Source organism: Ptiloglossa arizonensis, chromosome 4 (assembly GCF_051014685.1).
Source record: "Ptiloglossa arizonensis isolate GNS036 chromosome 4, iyPtiAriz1_principal, whole genome shotgun sequence".
Classification (NCBI taxonomy): domain Eukaryota; kingdom Metazoa; phylum Arthropoda; class Insecta; order Hymenoptera; family Colletidae; genus Ptiloglossa; species Ptiloglossa arizonensis.
In genome coordinates, this window is record NC_135051.1 from 7,734,068 (window position 1) to 7,751,841 (window position 17,774).

The window sequence follows — 17,774 nt, forward strand, 5'->3', positions numbered from 1 at the left end:
TAATATTCGATTAACACTAAATGTAATGAATTCTTCCAAACATCCATGAAAGAAGTGAAATATTTCGTTGAATTTTTCAGAGCACCTATGTATATTTGTTCGATGAACAATTAATGTCTCCTTCAAGAATTTGCGAATGAGACATTAGATTGACATTTAGATTGAAAAACTAAGATCCTCGTGCGAGCCTAAACGACAGATTCCCGAATAGGAGCTGAACGTGGTTCCAAATTTAAGTTGTGCACGTTCCGTGGGTAGCGACAATTACGCAACATTGCGTTGCGTGGCATAGAGAAGCAAGTGCAACGCGTTGCTCGTTTTACGAGACCGTGATTACCGAACGTGACTGCACAAAGCGTTGTAACGGGTACGGGACCGAAGCAACGACTGTCCGCGCGGGTATTGGTCCGTGTAACGTATAGCTGTCCCGAGTGGTGTGTAATATGCATATGCGGATGCCTGTTGCACCGAAGAGAGGAGGATGCACCTGCCCCACGACACGCGGTGTAACCGCTTGAGAAAAGCCCGCGGACGAACCCTTCTTCCGTTTCGAATACATTGCTTGTGAGAAACGATCGGACGATCGGGCAGGTCGACCGGTATACGTACATTTACTCGAAGGCGCGGTAGTTCTGAATTTAAGGCAGCGTCCACATGAAACGAGTCGGTCCTCTACTTGTCGCTTGACTACGTGGATTACTGACCGGTATAAGTATATTTATTCGAAGGCGCGGTAGTTCTGAATTTAAGGCAGCGTCCACGTGAAACGAGTCGGTCCTCTGCTTATTTCTTGACTACGTGGATTACTGACCGGTACACGTATATTTAGTCGAAGCCGCGGTACTTCTGAATTAAGGCAGCGTTCACATGAAACGTGTCGGTCCTCTACTTATCGCTTGAGTACATGGATTACTGACCGGTAAAAGTTTCATGTAACGTATATCTTCGAGCTCTAGGAAGCACGTTTGAGTTGATGAACCGTATCAATAGAAAAGAGGGAGAATGATTTTCTGTGTTTCTCGAGCCATCTTGCTGGGCTAACCTAACCAGACCTAACCCTTAGAACACGTAGGAGTTGATAACTTGTTGGGTTGTTCGGAGAGTTGTTTTCCAAAATGGAGAATATATAACCCAGACCTAACCCTTAGAACCTGTCTGACTATAAACTAAAATTCTATAAACTATACCAACCGAAAAAAGAGAAAATAATTTTGTATGTTTCTCGAGCCCTCCATCTTGTTTTCTGTTGGGAACCTTCCGAGAACCTTATCAGACTCTTGATCTGTATCTGTGTTACTCACAATGGTTCTCAAAATGGTGAATGAAATTTATATCACGAAATCTATTATATGGTTTGTCTTCGAAAACTATTCTTATTGTGGTGTTGATGATAACGGATATACACATGTAGATATAGATATTAGTATTATAATTGTAGTATTATAATTATAGTATCTAATAGATTAGACTATTCTTATTGTGGTGTTGAAGATAATGGATATACATACGTAGATATAGATATTTGCTGGATGATACATTGCAGATGACTAATTGGGATGTGGGTAGAATATTAGATGTGGACACTCGATCATTTTCGAGATATGAATAATTGAATATACCTTGGATTGTACAACGACACATACGTCACGAGATTGTATTTATAAAAGATTTTCTTTGACACATTTCTAAGAGTCAAAGAATAACCTTCAAAGTGTACCCCTTGGGAAACGTTCCACCCATGGAAATGTATTTCCCATTCCCTGAAACAATGCTGAAAGTTATCGTTCTTCGAAGCGTTCGCTCGACGAGTCATGGTCTTTCGAATGTTTTCAATTGTATAAAAACGACCACCTTTAAAAAGAACTGCAACTCCAGAAGAAATAAAAGAAATTCACAGGGACCAGGATTGGGAAATAATAAAAGGACACTGGAATTTCTTTCGATTCATCGACAGATTCTTCACTGTGAGCGGATTGTCACGATGATTGCAAAAAAAAATGTTTCTTTCCTACGACTCAAGGACTCGTTAATAAAAAAAACTGATTCATCGTTTCTCCTCACGATACTCTTTCTACATAAATCTTTAGTAATCGCAAAAGAATAACTGCAGTTCGATTATAAATCAAGTGATTGTTAATTCAACGTTCATAAAATCGAACAACGAGAGGATCGACCAAAGGTTAATTCAACGTTTTGTAAAACACAAGTAAATCAATCTTTGTAGCTCAAAAGACAAAGGAAGATTTCGATCTTGACAGAATTGACTTTTCTTGTAAGCGACCCAACGAGGAAAGGATGATTGATTGAATACAAAATAAAATTGAACAACGAGATGATCGACCAAAGGTTAATTCAACATTTTGTAAAACTCAAGGAAATCAATCTTTGTAGCTCAAAAGACAAAGCAAGATTTTGAGCTCGACGGAATTGACTTTTCTTGTAACCGGCCAACGAGGAAAGAATGATTGATTGAATACAAAATAAAATCGAACAACGAGATGATCGACCAAAGGTTAATTCAATGTTTCGTAAAACACAAGTAAATGAATCTTTGTAGCACGTAAGCCCAAAAAACAAAGTATACTTTTCCTGTAAACGACCATCCTTTCCCAAGAACAAACGTTCCCTCGTTAACCACCGCCGAGTTACGGTCACCGATGTGTTCGAACGTCAAATAAATAAAATAATCATCCAGCCGTCGACTTTCAATTTTCGAAAGTCGTTCGCGCCAATTAAGATCGTGGCAATGTTACCATCGTTGGTACATTTTGAAATCTCGATCATTTTGGAGATACAAACAATTGAATTTACGTAATCATTATCCACAGGTTGGATCGTGGCTAATTTCGTTATCGGTCGCGTTACAATTTCCAAAAGTGATCGTTGGTTGCGCGTGCACGTGGAACACGTAGAGTGAAACGCCACGAGTGATCGGTGGCGCGAGATTTCGCTCTCGGAACTCGCGAAAGGCGTTATTACCTCTCGATTTCCTCTTTGGTACGTTTACGTACCAGCGTGTATTCCCTAAGGCTACGGGAAGGCGTAGGGATCAGCAAGGCGGGTCTTAATAAATCGTAGGCGGTGGCCACGATCTTATCCGTATCTTGATCGCGACTGCCGATTCCACGGCTGACGGGGCCGCTCGAGGAGTACCGAGCCGCATTTTAATGAGCGATAAATGATCACGTGTGACCTCCACCCTCTTTTCCTGCACACTCAATCTAGACCCCCGATGTATCCTGTGCCAACAATCTCCAGAGAGATTGTCTGCAGGGTTTTGGAAGACGTATCGATAAAATCGACAGGATTTCCATGCACATTGTTGTCTCCCTTCACGATCGAAAGGAAGAGCTCGGTTATCACTGAACGAGGGTCGGTCGTGAATTTGTTCTTGGTACTGCGCGAACCTCGATCGTCTCGTTGTTCGATTTTATTTTGTATTATTTCCTCATTGGGAAAGGATGGTCGTTTAGAAGAAAAGTTAATTTTGTCAAATCTTCCTTTGTCTTTCGAGCATACGTGCCACAAAGATTGATTTACTTGTGTTTTACAAAACGTTGAACTAACCTTTAATCGATCATCTCGTTGTTCGATTTTATTTCGTATTCGACAAAGAACCTTTTCGTAACAAAATTTTCCAGTGAAACACAAGAGTGTCGTGTCCTTCGTTTGAAACGAAAACATCTTGATTATGTGAAAGAAATATTCGAAATAACCTCTTTTATTTTTCAATTCCAGCAATGTTGGTTCAAAATAAATAAATTAACGATTTACTGTAAGAACACTCATCTTAATTTAGTACTTACTTTTTATATATACGAATATATATTTGAATTGTATTATAATATTGCATACGTTAATTTATATCGTACTGTTCGCACAAATTATTAGTACATCGACACACGTTCAAATTAGATTCAAGTGTTGCACGTAACGTATTCATTCTCTCGTCGCATTAATAATCCAAATAAATGTTCCACGCGTAACTACCTTGAAATTACATTACCAACACACATACACACACACACACACGCGCGCGCACACACACACACCGTAATCCACGGTGCACGGTATGCGCAACAAAAATTAATCGTACAAGAAACCAAAGGTACGACGCGGACGTTTTGTTTCCTTTTTCCTTTTTTCTTTTTTAATATCCAACTGCGACGAAATAATTTACGACCGAAAAACCACAGGGGTATGAAAAATAGCGACAAGAACGCGACGTAAATTTTCGTAATTGCGCGATTGTGGTAATCGGCGCACATTAATCTCGTAAATTAACATGAACGTTAAATCGCACGAAAAAGCGTTGGTTCGCGTTCGATTCGAGCCGCGTAACGACCGGACGGAACATTGTTTAAATTTTGCATTAGTTAATTCGAGAGCGAGGTCAGACGTTCCGTGTCTCTCGCTCGCGTCGAGCGTGATAAATCGGAGCGTTTCCCCCGGTCTGTTATTGCGCAAAGCAATTTATTAATGATCGCTAAAATCGTGGTCGGCTCTTGAAACTTTCTCAAGCGAGAGACCGCTCTTCGTACGAATCTGGAATAACCTGGCCGTGTTATAATTGGTCTGCGCGCTATATTCGAGCTGCACGTAATCCTCTTACGAAGTAAATCATAAGGAAAAGAAAGTGAAAGAATCGAAGAAACGAAAGGGTCGATAGATCGATCTGCAGTCAGCGCGAGATCTTAGTTTGATTACTGTAGGCGCAGCTTCTTTTTTTTCGATACGACTAGATAATTGAATCAATAATAGTGATTCACGGGACTATTGTTGACCCGTTGCACTATGAAATTCGGAACAAACCGTGGCTAAATTATGCACACGAATGTTCGCGAAAAGAGACGAAGCGGCGCAGCCCGAGTGTTGGAAGTTTAAATACGATATCTTGTGACAAAGTGCATGGTAACTGCATTGGTGTTTACTTCACGCGATGGTGCATCTGTGAATTTGAAATGAATTTGAATGGAAAACTTTTAAGAAGTATTTTAATTATTACGTATTATTACGACAAATTCTGTATAAGTAATAATAATATGGTTATTAGTTATAAGTATTATTATAAGTATTTTAATTATTACGTATTATTACGACAAATTCTGTATAAGTAATAATGATATGATTACTTCACGCGATGATAATACCACTTACACATTGTATAATTTATTTCCATGTATCAACGTTTATAATTATATACAAATAGACATTAGATTTCTCGATTTGTTGTACAACATTTTCAAAAAGGCTTAATAATACACTTTGGACGTGTTTCTCATTCTGAGATTGCCGTTACGCGATAATAATACCATCTATACATAGTATAATATAATATATTTCCACGTAACTTCACCCTTATTTTACAAGCACCAATATTAGATAATTCCTAAATATACATTTAGAAAACGACGTTTAACATAAAACACGCGCGATGATAATACCACCTACACATATATTTCCACGTTTGTAATTATCTACAAATGGACATTAGATATCCCAATTTGTTGTACAACATTTTCAAACAGCCTTAATACACTTTGGACGTGTTTCTGATTCTAAAATTGCCTTTACGCGATAATAATACCACCTACACATGGTATATTTTCACGTTTGTAATTATCTACAAATGGACATCAGATATCCCAATTTGTTGTACAACATTTTCAAAAAGCCTTAATACACTTTGGACGTGTATCTGATTCTATAATTGCCTTTACGCGATGATAATACCACGTACACATAGTATAATATATTTCCATGCATTAACGTTTATAATTATATACAAATAGACATTAGATTTCCCAGTTTGTTGTACAACATTTTCAAAAAGCCTTAATAATACACTTTGGACGTGTTCCTCATTCTGAAATTCTCATACACGATTCTCACTCACTCTGTCTTTGCTCCGAAATAGCAAAAGCAATAGTAACTCGTTCGTGGTAAATTCGTTCGACGTGTTCGAACAACTCGATTTCGTGGTGACGTTCGATCGAGCAATTCGTAGGTGCAAAGTAACGCGAAACGGAAGTCGATTTCCCCGATAAACGTCGGATTGCTCAGCGTGGAACAGGTAGAAGCAATAACGCGATACAACCCCGTGAACTTACTGGCGCACGGTTACCTTACGAGTCCAACAACGGAATCGGAATATGATTTACGAGCTGACACCGGCTGCCAGCCCGTTGCACAAGTGGTTAGAGATGGGTGAAGGGTGGGGGGAGGGCAAAAGGGTTGACGGTGCATCCGCGTGTTCGGCATGCAGTGGCGTTGCACAGTTGATCGCAATAATACAAACTATGTACTTCTGCTGCGTCCACTACCGCATTGCACGCTGCTTCCGCCTATCTTCAGGGTTACACGAGTCATCGGGGAACTACAGATACGCACGAGTTAATAGGAAACAAGTTGCAGGGTTCGATGCGGTGGTGAGAGTGTTTATTCGAAATGAAAAAGAATCGGAAAGAAGCATACGAGTTTTCGAGAAAATCGAACACAAACTTTCAGGGTAACACGAACTTATTCGTTGGAAAATGGGTCGAGAATAAATGTGTACTACAGTTTATCAATTTTTTTAATTGAAGAAACTTAATATATATTCCAATTTTGCAAAAGCAATCGCTGGTCTTTTTGTTTTCGAAGCGTATTTATTGAAAAAATAAAAAAAGGAATCGGAAAGAAGGGTACGAGTTGTCGAGAATATCGAACACGAATTTATTCGTTGGAAACAGGGTCGAAAATAAATGTGTACTACAGTTTATCAATTTTTTTAATTGAAGAAACTTAATATATATTCCAATTTTGCAAAAGCAATCACACGTCTCTTCGTTCTCGAAGCGTGTTTATTGAAAAAATAAAAAAAGGAATCGGAAAGAAGGGTACGAGTTGTCGAGAAAATCACACAAACTTTCAGGGTAACGCGAACTTATTCGTTGGAAAAAGGGTCGAGAATAAATGTGTGCTACAGTCTATCAATTTTTTTAATTGAAGAAACTTAATATATATTCCAATTTTGCAAAAGCAATCGCTGGTCTTTTTGTTTTCGAAGCGTATTTATTGAAAAAATAAAAAAAGGAATCGGAAAGAAGGGTACGAGTTTTCGAGAAAATCGAACACGAACTTTCAGGGTAACACGAACTTATTCGTTGGAAAAAGGGTCGAGAATAAATGTGTACTACAGTTTATCAATTTTTTTAATTGAAGAAACTTAATATATATTCCAATTTTGCAAAAGCAATCGCTGGTCTTTTTGTTCTCGAAGCGTGTTTATTGAAAAAATAAAAAAAGGAATCGGAAAGAAGGGTACGAGTTGTCGAGAATATCGAACACGAATTTATTCGTTGGAAACAGGGTCGAAAATAAATGTGTACTACAGTTTATCAATTTTTTTAATTGAAGAAACTTAATATATATTCCAATTTTGCAAAAGCAATCACACGTCTCTTAAGTTCTCGAAGCGTGTTTATTGAAAAAATAAAAAAAGGAATCGGAAAGAAGGGTACGAGTTGTCGAGAAAATCACACAAACTTTCAGGGTAACGCGAACTTATTCGTTGGAAAAAGGGTCGAGAATAAATGTGTGCTACAGTCTATCAATTTTTTTAATTGAAGAAACTTAATATATATTCTAATTTTGCAAAAGTAATCACACATTATGTTTCTTTATTTCTACTCGATATTAGCTATTTCGAAAACTAAAATACATAGAATAATATACATATATACACATATGTATTATATTTTAACCCTTTGGACTCGAAAGAAGACCTCTAATTCAGTGTACTATTTTCGATCCGGGAGAACTTCATGGTTTGGAATTCAAATTGGAATTTAAATATTACGTTCTTGTGGAGTGTAAACGCAAATATATAAAAATGTTCCGTTCTAGATTAATTTTACGACTTAAAGGATTTTCTCGAGGCGTCGGTTTCCGGTAGCAAAGAAGCCTCGAGTGCAAAGGGTTAACTCTTTGTATTAACCCCTCCTTAAGTATGTTAAACTCTTCTCATTTTTTCTTTTACAATGAATCAATTTTTTTTCATCTTTGATCCGTGGATAAATATTTAATTTTTCGTTTATTTAAATTGAAAGGGTTAACTCTAGGGAGTCTACTAACACTTCAAAGTTAAACTTGATTTTTTTTATCACATATATAAAATAATACGCTAGTTTCTGGTAGCAAAGAAGCCTCGAGTGCAAAGGGTTAATACAAAGGGTTAAGTATGTTAACTCCTCTCCTTAAGTATGTTAATTCCTCTCATTTTTTCTTTTACAACGAATCAATTTCTTTTTTCACATTTGACCCGTGGATAAGTATTTAATTTTTCGTTTATTTAAATAGAAAGGGAGGGTTAGGTCTTTACTCTAGGGAGTTTTCTTTCACAACGAATCAATTTTTTTTTCATCTTTAACTCGTGGATAAGTATTTAATTTTTCGTTTATTTAAACAGAAAAGGTTTACTCTAGATAGTCTACTAACACTTCAAAGTTAAACTTGATTCTTCTTATCAGACGAAACACGCATACAAAATACTACGTTAGTTTCCAATAGCGAAGAAGCCTCGAGTGCAAAGGGTTAAAAACGTAATTCAAGCGGAAAGAATCCGGTCTCGATGGCAACCGTTCGTATAATAGACGACGATCTCGAGACACGGGTTCGTGTCACGGAAGCCTCTACCCGCAAAGACGACGCGTGTTGTCGTCTCCTCTCTCCGTTACGTAAAGCGCGGTATCGCGTCCCGGCGTCTCACAACAGTAAAAAAAAGAGAGAAAAAAAGAAAAAAAAAGAAGAAAAAACGCTGCCGGCGAGACCGAGTCGTTGATCCCCATCGTACGTGACACTGAAACGAGTGTATACACCGGTCGTGTCGTAGCCGCGTTGGATTTTTGCTGGTCGTCGAGGCACGCTGGGTAAAAGGTACTCGGATACCGGAGCGATCTACGAGCACCGGACGGGACGATAGCTCACTCGGCGCGAGTAACGTCGCTTTCGTGTCGCGCGAGTAACGTCGTTTTCGTGTCGCGCGAGACGACTCGTGTAAAAAACCGAGGGATTCTCGTCATTTCGTGGCTAGATCGGTTTCGAATAGCATCGCGACCCGTTTCTGAATAAACCATTGTCGATCGGAACGGAAACACCGATGGAGGGTGTTTGGGGGGAGGGGGTAGACGGGGGGATGAGCGGAATTAGGTAACCATTGTGCGGAAAAACCTGATTTGGAATTCCCCGTGGATTATCGTGCTCTATTCAGAGTTCAAATCTATTCTGCTTTCAAGTCTATTCAGAGTTCAAATCTATTCTGCTTTCAAGTCTATTCTGAGTTCAAGACTATTCCGAGTTCAACTCTATTCTGAGTAAAGTCTATTCTGAGTTCAAGTCTATTCTGAGTTCAAGTCTATTCTGATTTCAAGTCAATTCCGAGTTTAATTCTATTCCCGACCACGGGAAGAAACCGTGGCGATGATCTTATGCTTCGCGGAGCACCGTCCGCGAGAATCTATCCCGAAGAGGAGCATTCCGATGTATAACGGAATTACGGCCGGTGGAATGCTACGTAGCTGACAATAAACAGCGGGACAAATACTCGGAGACGTTCCTTTTGGCTCCCAGGGACTCGCGACGCGGATTTTACGAACGGAAGTTACGTTCACCGGGGACAAAAATATCGTGACAGGATGTGTACCTTCGTTCGCGATACGAGAGAAAGTAATACCTTACGTCCGGACCGATTGGAGCGGATACCTTCGAAAATCGAAAACTCGATCGTAGTTGAAAAGACACACGATAAAAGTGAAATTACGATCGGATCGAGGACGTTCGGGTTGCACGGTGATCCTCGAAACATGAAAGTTTCCTATCGCTCGATGTTACGAAAGAGAAGAATCGTGGCTATTCCTCGTTGCAACGATTATTCGAAAGCTTGGATGCGCATTTGGAAGGATACGTTCGTCGTTGTTCGCCAGGTTGGTGGGAAAAAAAAGTACAGTTGCCTTTCTCTGTAGACGCGAGCGTTGTCTCTCGCTTTTTCTAGGGGATCGCGATGCACCGGCTGGAGCAGATGCAATTTGCGCTACTCGGTCGGAATTAGGCTCGGGAATGTTACGTACGTTTGTGTGAACTTCGAATAGACTTGTATTCAGAATGAAGTTGAAGTCAGAATAGAGTTGAAGTCAGAATAGAGTTGAAGTCAGAATAGAGTTGAAATCAGAATAGACTTAAAATTAGAATAGACTTTACTCACAATAAAGTTGAAATCAGAATAGACTTGATCTCAGAATAGACTTTACTCACAATAAAGTTGAAATCAGAATAGACTTGATCTCAGAATAGACTTTACTCACAATAAAGTTGAAATCAGAATAGACTTGATCTCAGAATAGACTTTACTCAAAATACAGTTGAAATCAGAATAGACTTTACTCACAATAAAGTTGAAATCAGAATAGACTTGATCTCAGAATAGACTTTACTCACAATAAAGTTGAAATCAAAATAGACTTGATCTCAGAATAGAGTTAAACTCAGAATAGAGTTGAACTCAGAATAGACTTCAAATCAGAATAGAGTTGAAATCAGAATAAAGTTGAAACCAGAATAGAGTTGAACTCAAAATAGAATTGAACTCAGAATGGACTTGGAATCAGAATAGACTTGAAATCAGAATATAGTTAAAATCAGAATAAAGTTGAAACCAGAATAGAGTTGATCTCAGAATAGAGTTGAAATCAGAATAGACTTGTAATCAGAATAGACTTGAAATCAGAATAGACTCAAACTCGGAATAGACTTGAAACCAGAATAGATTTGAACTCTGAATAGACTTTACTCAGGATAGAATTGAACTCAGAATAGACTTTACTCAGTATAGACTCGAACTCAGAATAGACTTTACTCAGAACACACTTGCGTGCTATTGACGCGAGTACGTTCATCAAAATCGGTGAAACGGAACTGTATCTAACGGTGATCGGTATTCGATGGTATCAACAACTAACGACACATTCTCAACGACCGAAGCCGGCCATTTTTCCTAATCGTGCAAGAGCGCACCGTGTCGCGTAACAGCACGGTTGATCCGATCGTGTGTCGCGAACGTAGCGCACACGCTTCTGGAAACCTTGCAGCCGGGGGGGATGAAGAAGAAGGAGGAGGAGAGGGTGTTCCGTTAAGCACCGGGGCTCAGACGGTCAGAGACATTGCTCCGTCTTCCTCTCTTTCTTTCTCTCTCTTTCTCGACGCGTAATTGATAGTCTTCTGAGGAGTAAAACGACGCGCGCGTTCACCGACGGTCGACAGAAATTACGGCTGGCTTATCACAATGCGTAACAGTAAATCTACTCGGGACAGCGGACGGAGCGCAGAAAAGAAAAGAAGAGAAGAAAAGAAAAAGGAAGAGAAGAAAAAGAAAGAAAAAAAAAGAAAAGATGTCGCGCTATTCGACGAGAAACGAGCAGACACGAAGGACGAAGGGAAGTACAAACTCGTTAAGTCGACGGAAGGGACTCAGGGTATCCGCGGTAACAACGCGCCGTTAATTAGCCGATACTTGTTGCTTGAAATTAGCCTAAACGTAAATCTTACGGAGAAACCCCCTTCCATCGTGTACGTCCCCCTTCTACGTACGGTTCGCAGCATGCGAAGTGTGTTCTCTTTCTGGTTTCCTTTCTTTCGTAGTATCCACGGACGACGTCGTAACTTCGCGATAGCGTGCGACTGGGAATTCTGTCCTACAGGTAATCACTCGTGTACCATGGAACAATAGGTCGTCCTCGATTACGTCTGGCTAAAGTCGAACGTATTTTCATCCGCACGGATACCACGCGGAAGGCTACCGCGCTTCGAGTTCACGGTTGAACGAAATTTAGGAGGACTGGTTGAATACTGGTCGAGTATTTCGAGTAGAGATCGAGTACAGAGTTCGTGGTTTTTGAATATAGCGATACAGAGGACTGCTAAGTTAATATTTCGAATGTTACTCGAATATTTTGCGCATTGATTGAGTAGAGAGTTCGTGGTTTTCGAATACTGCAATACAGACTAAGTGAATATATATATTTCGAATATTACTTGAATATTTTACGCATTGATTGAGTAAAGAGTTCGTGGTTTTCGAATACTGCAATACAGACTAAGTGAATATACATATTTCAAATATTACTCGAATATTTTGTGCACTGTTCGAGTGTACTTAGATGTTATTGGTATTCGAATAATGCGATGGAAATTACGGAGTAAATTGAATATTAAGTTAACGTAATTAGTGAAGATTGCGTTCGAATATTCGGTGAATATCATTCGCATACGATCACGGTGAATATAATTCAAATACTATTCGAATATTTAACGACTATAATTCGAGTACTATTCGAATACTATCCGAATATTTAGCGACTACAATTCGAGTACTATTCGAATACTTAGAGGAGCGATTTAATATATCCTTTTACGTTCTCTTTCGAAACGATCCGAGGTAAAATATTGTCCCCGACATAATCTTCAACGCGAAGCGTTTCGATTTTAATCTACGTGAACGTTACACTTTCAACAAGGTCGGGTGTACGGTACGTTCCAGATAAGATAAGCAGAGCAAAATCCACTCTCCGTTGAATAGATATTTTCTCCAGAAACGTTCTTCGTCGAAACGACGTCTCCGGCCGAGAAAGAGCAATCGAATTCGCAGAATCCTTCGGCAAGGAACGACCGAGTCACGACTAAAACATAAATCGTTATCCAGCTGAAACCACAGCTGGGTAACGACAACCTTGCAATTTCCCTCCTATTTTCTCTCGTTCCTCCTTTCTCCCCGTCAGAAGAAAAAAAAAAAATGGCGAAGAGTTACTCGAACAGCTCGGTCTATCGAATCCGCGTGTACAGTTCGTATAGATTTCGCGTACCCCTCGGGGAACGTGCTTAGCAGTCTCGATTACCCTAAGTAGGTGTTGTCTCTGCGGAGAAATATTTAGATCGCCACGTTGCGTACACACGGTGTCACGCTCGCTCGTCCGTGAAGAATGTTCCATGGACGTGCAATTACTACCCTTAAGTTCTCCAGTACCGATTGACGCAGTCCAATCGGTGTTGGTACGCCATCCATGACACACATTGCACAAATAATCGAATTCTTATTAATTTCCTTGTCACCGTCTCCGTGACAAAGTGTACGTAATTTATCTCCACCGTTGGGCAACGGATAACCAGCGATTATTCGAAATTAATAATCGCTCGTGATTAACTCTCGGGTCGCGGTGTTCTTTATCGGTACACGCGAAACGAAATTTCAGGAATTTTCGAAGTTTATTCGAAATTTATTCGACATTTATTCGAAATTTATTCGAAATTCATTCGAAATTCATTCGAAATTTACTCGAAATTTATTCGAAATTTACTCGAGATTTATTCGAAATTTATTCGAAATTAATAATCGTTCCGTTGATTCTACTATTCGAGTCATTCGTCGATTCTACTTCTCGAGTCGCAGTGTTCTTTATCGGTACACGCGAAACGAAATTTCAAGAATTTTCGAAATTTATTCGAAATTAATAATCGTCCCGTCGATTCTACATTTCGAGTCATCCGTCGATTCTACTTTTCGAGTCATTCGTCGATTCTACCTCTCGAATCACGGTGTCCTTCATCGTTACACGCGAATCAAAATTTCTCGAATTTTCAAAATAAATTCAAAATTGATAATCGTTCCGTCGATTCTACTATTTGAGTCATCCGTCGATTCTACCTTTGTATCGCGGTGTTTTTTATCGTTACACGGGAAACGAACGTGGATCGCGTTGAAATCTCGTGTTACGAAAATGGAGAAATACGACGAATACACATTAACAGGTCCAGTACAGGACACAGGTGTCCACGTGTGAGTCTCGACCGCGACAGTGAACCGCAGGAAAGGAGGCAAGGAAGGACGAGGGCCAGCAACACGGGGAAGATAACGAGTGAAAGCGCGCGAATATAGTTCACGAGAGCGTGTGTTTGCTCAGTGGGATACAGCCCGCGAATCTGGCGCTCTCGTTTAAGCGTGTTTGCCCGGTCGTCTCTTCCGTTGCGTTTGCAAGCTGTATCTTCGGTTATATCGGGCCAACAGGTGGCCCATTAAAAGTGGACCGAGAACCGGGTACCATTTTTCTCACGGTGCCGTTTCGCGAGTTACAACACGCCACGGTTCCCACGATTCTTTTAAATCGTATAAATCCATTTAAATCGCGAATTAAGCGTACGAGGTGAATCGTGAAATCACTAATCGAAAATACTAAGAGTTCGATATGAAATATTTCAAACTGGGATCGAAGGTCACGGGTAGTTGGTTCGTGAGTAATTTCGATCCGAGGAATCTTGGGTTGAAGGAAAAATGGGATACATACGTGGTGATGCGTGAGAATGAAAAGGATTGGAGAGAGATTGAGAATCAGAATGAAAGGGAATGAATGCTTGTGAGGATGTAAGGTGCGAGAGAAGAGTGTTTTTAACACTTTTCACTCGAGAGTCGATCCTCGATCGCCACTTAATTCGGTGTACTTTCGAGAAACCATTGTAATTTGGAATTGAAATTAAAATCCAGTTACTACTTTCTTGTAAGATGTAAACATACGTATACGAAATGTTGAATTGAAAATGTTTCGTTTGAAATTATTGGGTTGTTCGGAAAGTGATTTCGTTTTCCAAAATGGAGAATGTATAATTTAATCAAATGTTTATACACTCTAAAAAAGTTGTTTCATTTTCACCAAAAAAAAAAACGAAATGACTTTCCGAACAATCTAATAATTATACGATTTGAAGGATTTTATCGAGGTGCTAGTTTCTGGTAGCAGAGAAACTTCGAGTGCAAAGGGTTAAGGGCAGTTATTCTTGGAAAATTATCGAAGCGTGTCGTCTCGAGTAAAATAAGGATAGTGTGGTAGGCCTGGTCAGAGTGGTCAGCGTGGTCAGCGTGGTCAGTGCGGTCAGCGTAATCAGCACAGCTAGTCAGCTTAGTTATTAATTGTGTGCTTTATTAATGTTTTGTCTCTACTACTACTTCAATACACGTACGAGGGCGATCCGATAATTACTTAGCTTCACCACCCGATGGTCACCACGATCGCAAGAAAAATTTACTACCTTGTAGTACATTCTTGTAGACAGCTACTGTCAAAATTTCAGCCGAATCGGACTTGTAGTTTTGTTTTGACCGCGTGTGGAAGCGGGCGTGTCCGCGTATTTTAGAAAAATGGGAAAAGAGCAATATCGGTCGGTGATTCGATTCTTATTTTTGGAAGGGAAATCGCGTAGCGAAATCAACGAGCGCTTGGATGCTGTGTACGGTGACTCTTCTCCTTCGATGGCGACCGTCAAAAATTGATTTAACGAGTTTTAACGTGGTCGCACGTCGGTTTTTGATGAGCCACGTCCAGGTGGCCCGAAAACGGCTACCACGGAGAATAACGTAAAAAAAATTCACGATCTGGTATTGGCAGACCGCCGATTGAAGGTGTGCGAGATAGCTGAAACAGTAGGCATCTGAAAAGACCACGTGGGTTATATCCTGCATGAAATATTGGGCATGAGAAAGCTGTCGGCGCGATGGGTGCCGCGTTTGCTTACTCCGGACAACACGCGCAACCGTGAGACCACTTCGGAGCAATGTTTGATGCTGTTTAGGCGCAATCCGAAAGAGTTTCTGCGTCGTTTCGTGACCGTCGATGAAACATGGATCCACTGGTACACACCAGAGACCAAGGAACAGTCGAAACAGTAGACTTCACCCGGCGAACGTGCTCCAAAGAAGGCGAAGTCTGTCCTATCGGCCGGAAAGCTGAGGGCCACCGTTTTTTGGGATTCAAAAGGTGTGATCTACATCGACTACCTAGACAACGGCGCAACGGTCACAGGGCTCTACTATACCGGTTTATTGGGCCGATTCGACGCCGAATTGCAGGAAAAACGGCCCCACTTGGCGAAGAAAAAAGTGCTCTTCCACCATGACAACGCATCGGCTCACACCTCCGTCGTCGCCACGGCCAAATTGGTCGAATTAGGCTACGAACTGCTGCTCCATCCACCGTATTCTCCAGATTTGGCCCCGTGCGACTTCTTTTTGTTTCCAAACTTGAAAAAGTCACTTGCCGGGCAGAAATTTGAGTCGAATGAGGAGGTTATCGCCGCCACGGAGGCCTACTTTGCAGACCTCCAGAAAACGTATTTTTCAGACGGGTTAAAGAAGTTGGAGCATCGCTGGGTCAAGTGTATCGAGCTGAAAGGAGACTATATAGAGAAATAAATCGCTACTTTTCCAAAATTTTCGTTTTTCTTTTGTAGGCTAAGTACTTATCGGAGCGCCCTCGTATATCCTAGAACTTTATTTACTCTTATTTTACAACCACCAGCACTAAATAAATTCCTACATATATATACAATATATTGTTTTTAGAATAATTTACACATTGACGAGGTACAGCCAGATGCTGTTTTTCGACCTAATCCCCATGCTTTCCGTATAATCTGAAGACCAAGTTCCCTGCACTATGCAGTTGTCGAAGCGCATCGAACGGACGAAAAATTACGAGTCGCGCGAAACAACGCGACAAATGTGCAATTTGGTATCGGAGCGTTTAACGTGCACGTGTTACGCGTGGGTGGCATTGAGGTGCACGCGTTCACGGGTCACATGGTCGAACACAGACGTAAACGCAGACAGAGGGCCGCGTTAGTCATAGGGTTAGAGAGTCAGTGGGGCACCTGCACGCCCACGCGCGGTCAACACACGTGCCAACTACAGTCTGGACAAAATCAACTAGCCCCTCAAGGGCACCGAAGAACCGAACAACTTTACTATGCACACGAATTTCAATTTAGGAAATATTTTCCGTACCAGTGCACGTCTTAAAGGCAACAAATCTACAATACAATATTATTGTATTATCTACAATATAATATTACAGTGTTCGTTGGAGTACTGTCACACGAAGGTATAGTATGATGCACTTTAGAAAGTGAAATGCATTTCAAAAGTTGAGAAATTACAAAATGGAAAAGAACTTTTTAATTTCTATTGTTATACGTAATTAATCCTGGAAATTGATTAATCCACAGTTTCGTGGTACATGCTCTGTATATCTGGTTTGTATATCTAAGTATAGAAACAGGTGTCTCTTTGTCCCTTGATTCTTAGTAAATTTGTATATTTTCTGTGATAGTAAATTTTGTGTATCGGTGCAAAATTTAATCGCGGAATTCCGTAGAGAAAAAGTGCATTTTTTTTTAAATAAATATATTGGAAAAATATATTTGCTCTGACCAAAATACAAGGTAGACGGACGTGAAAAGAAGAGTCGAATTTCTTGTGCAAAATTTAATCGTGGAACTCCATAAAGAAGAATGCATTTTTTTAAAAATAAATACAGTGCAAAAATTATTTGCTCTGGCCAAAATCCAAGGTACACAAACGCGAAAACAAGAGTCGAGTCTCTGGCGGGGGTAGCAGCCAGAGAAAGTGACCTTGAACGGCCAACTGATTTCGTTACGACTCTAGCCAGGAACGATGCGCGTAATGTACAAGAGCGAGGATCCCTTTACTGGAACGTAATGGTGACTACGTGAGCACCATGTGCCTTCAATTTAACAGCGGGTAATCTCAACCAAGTCGGATACTCCCTCGTGTCGTGGAATGTTTCTGCCGGCTGTTCAACGGCCCGTATTACGTTCTCATCCGTGGAAGTTGCTGCCGCGAAACGTTCGAGCGATCGTTCCTTCTTAATATGCGAGCATCCTCGTGAATACACCTTAAG

The 17,774-nt window shown here is 40.4% G+C and overlaps 1 protein-coding gene across 2 annotated transcripts in view; it reads right to left on the reverse strand.

Annotated features, from left to right (window-relative positions):
* Nucleotides 1-17,774, reverse strand: part of Cad99c (cadherin 99C) — a 205,953-nt gene that overhangs the window by 110,032 nt on the left and 78,147 nt on the right. The window lies entirely within an intron of this gene.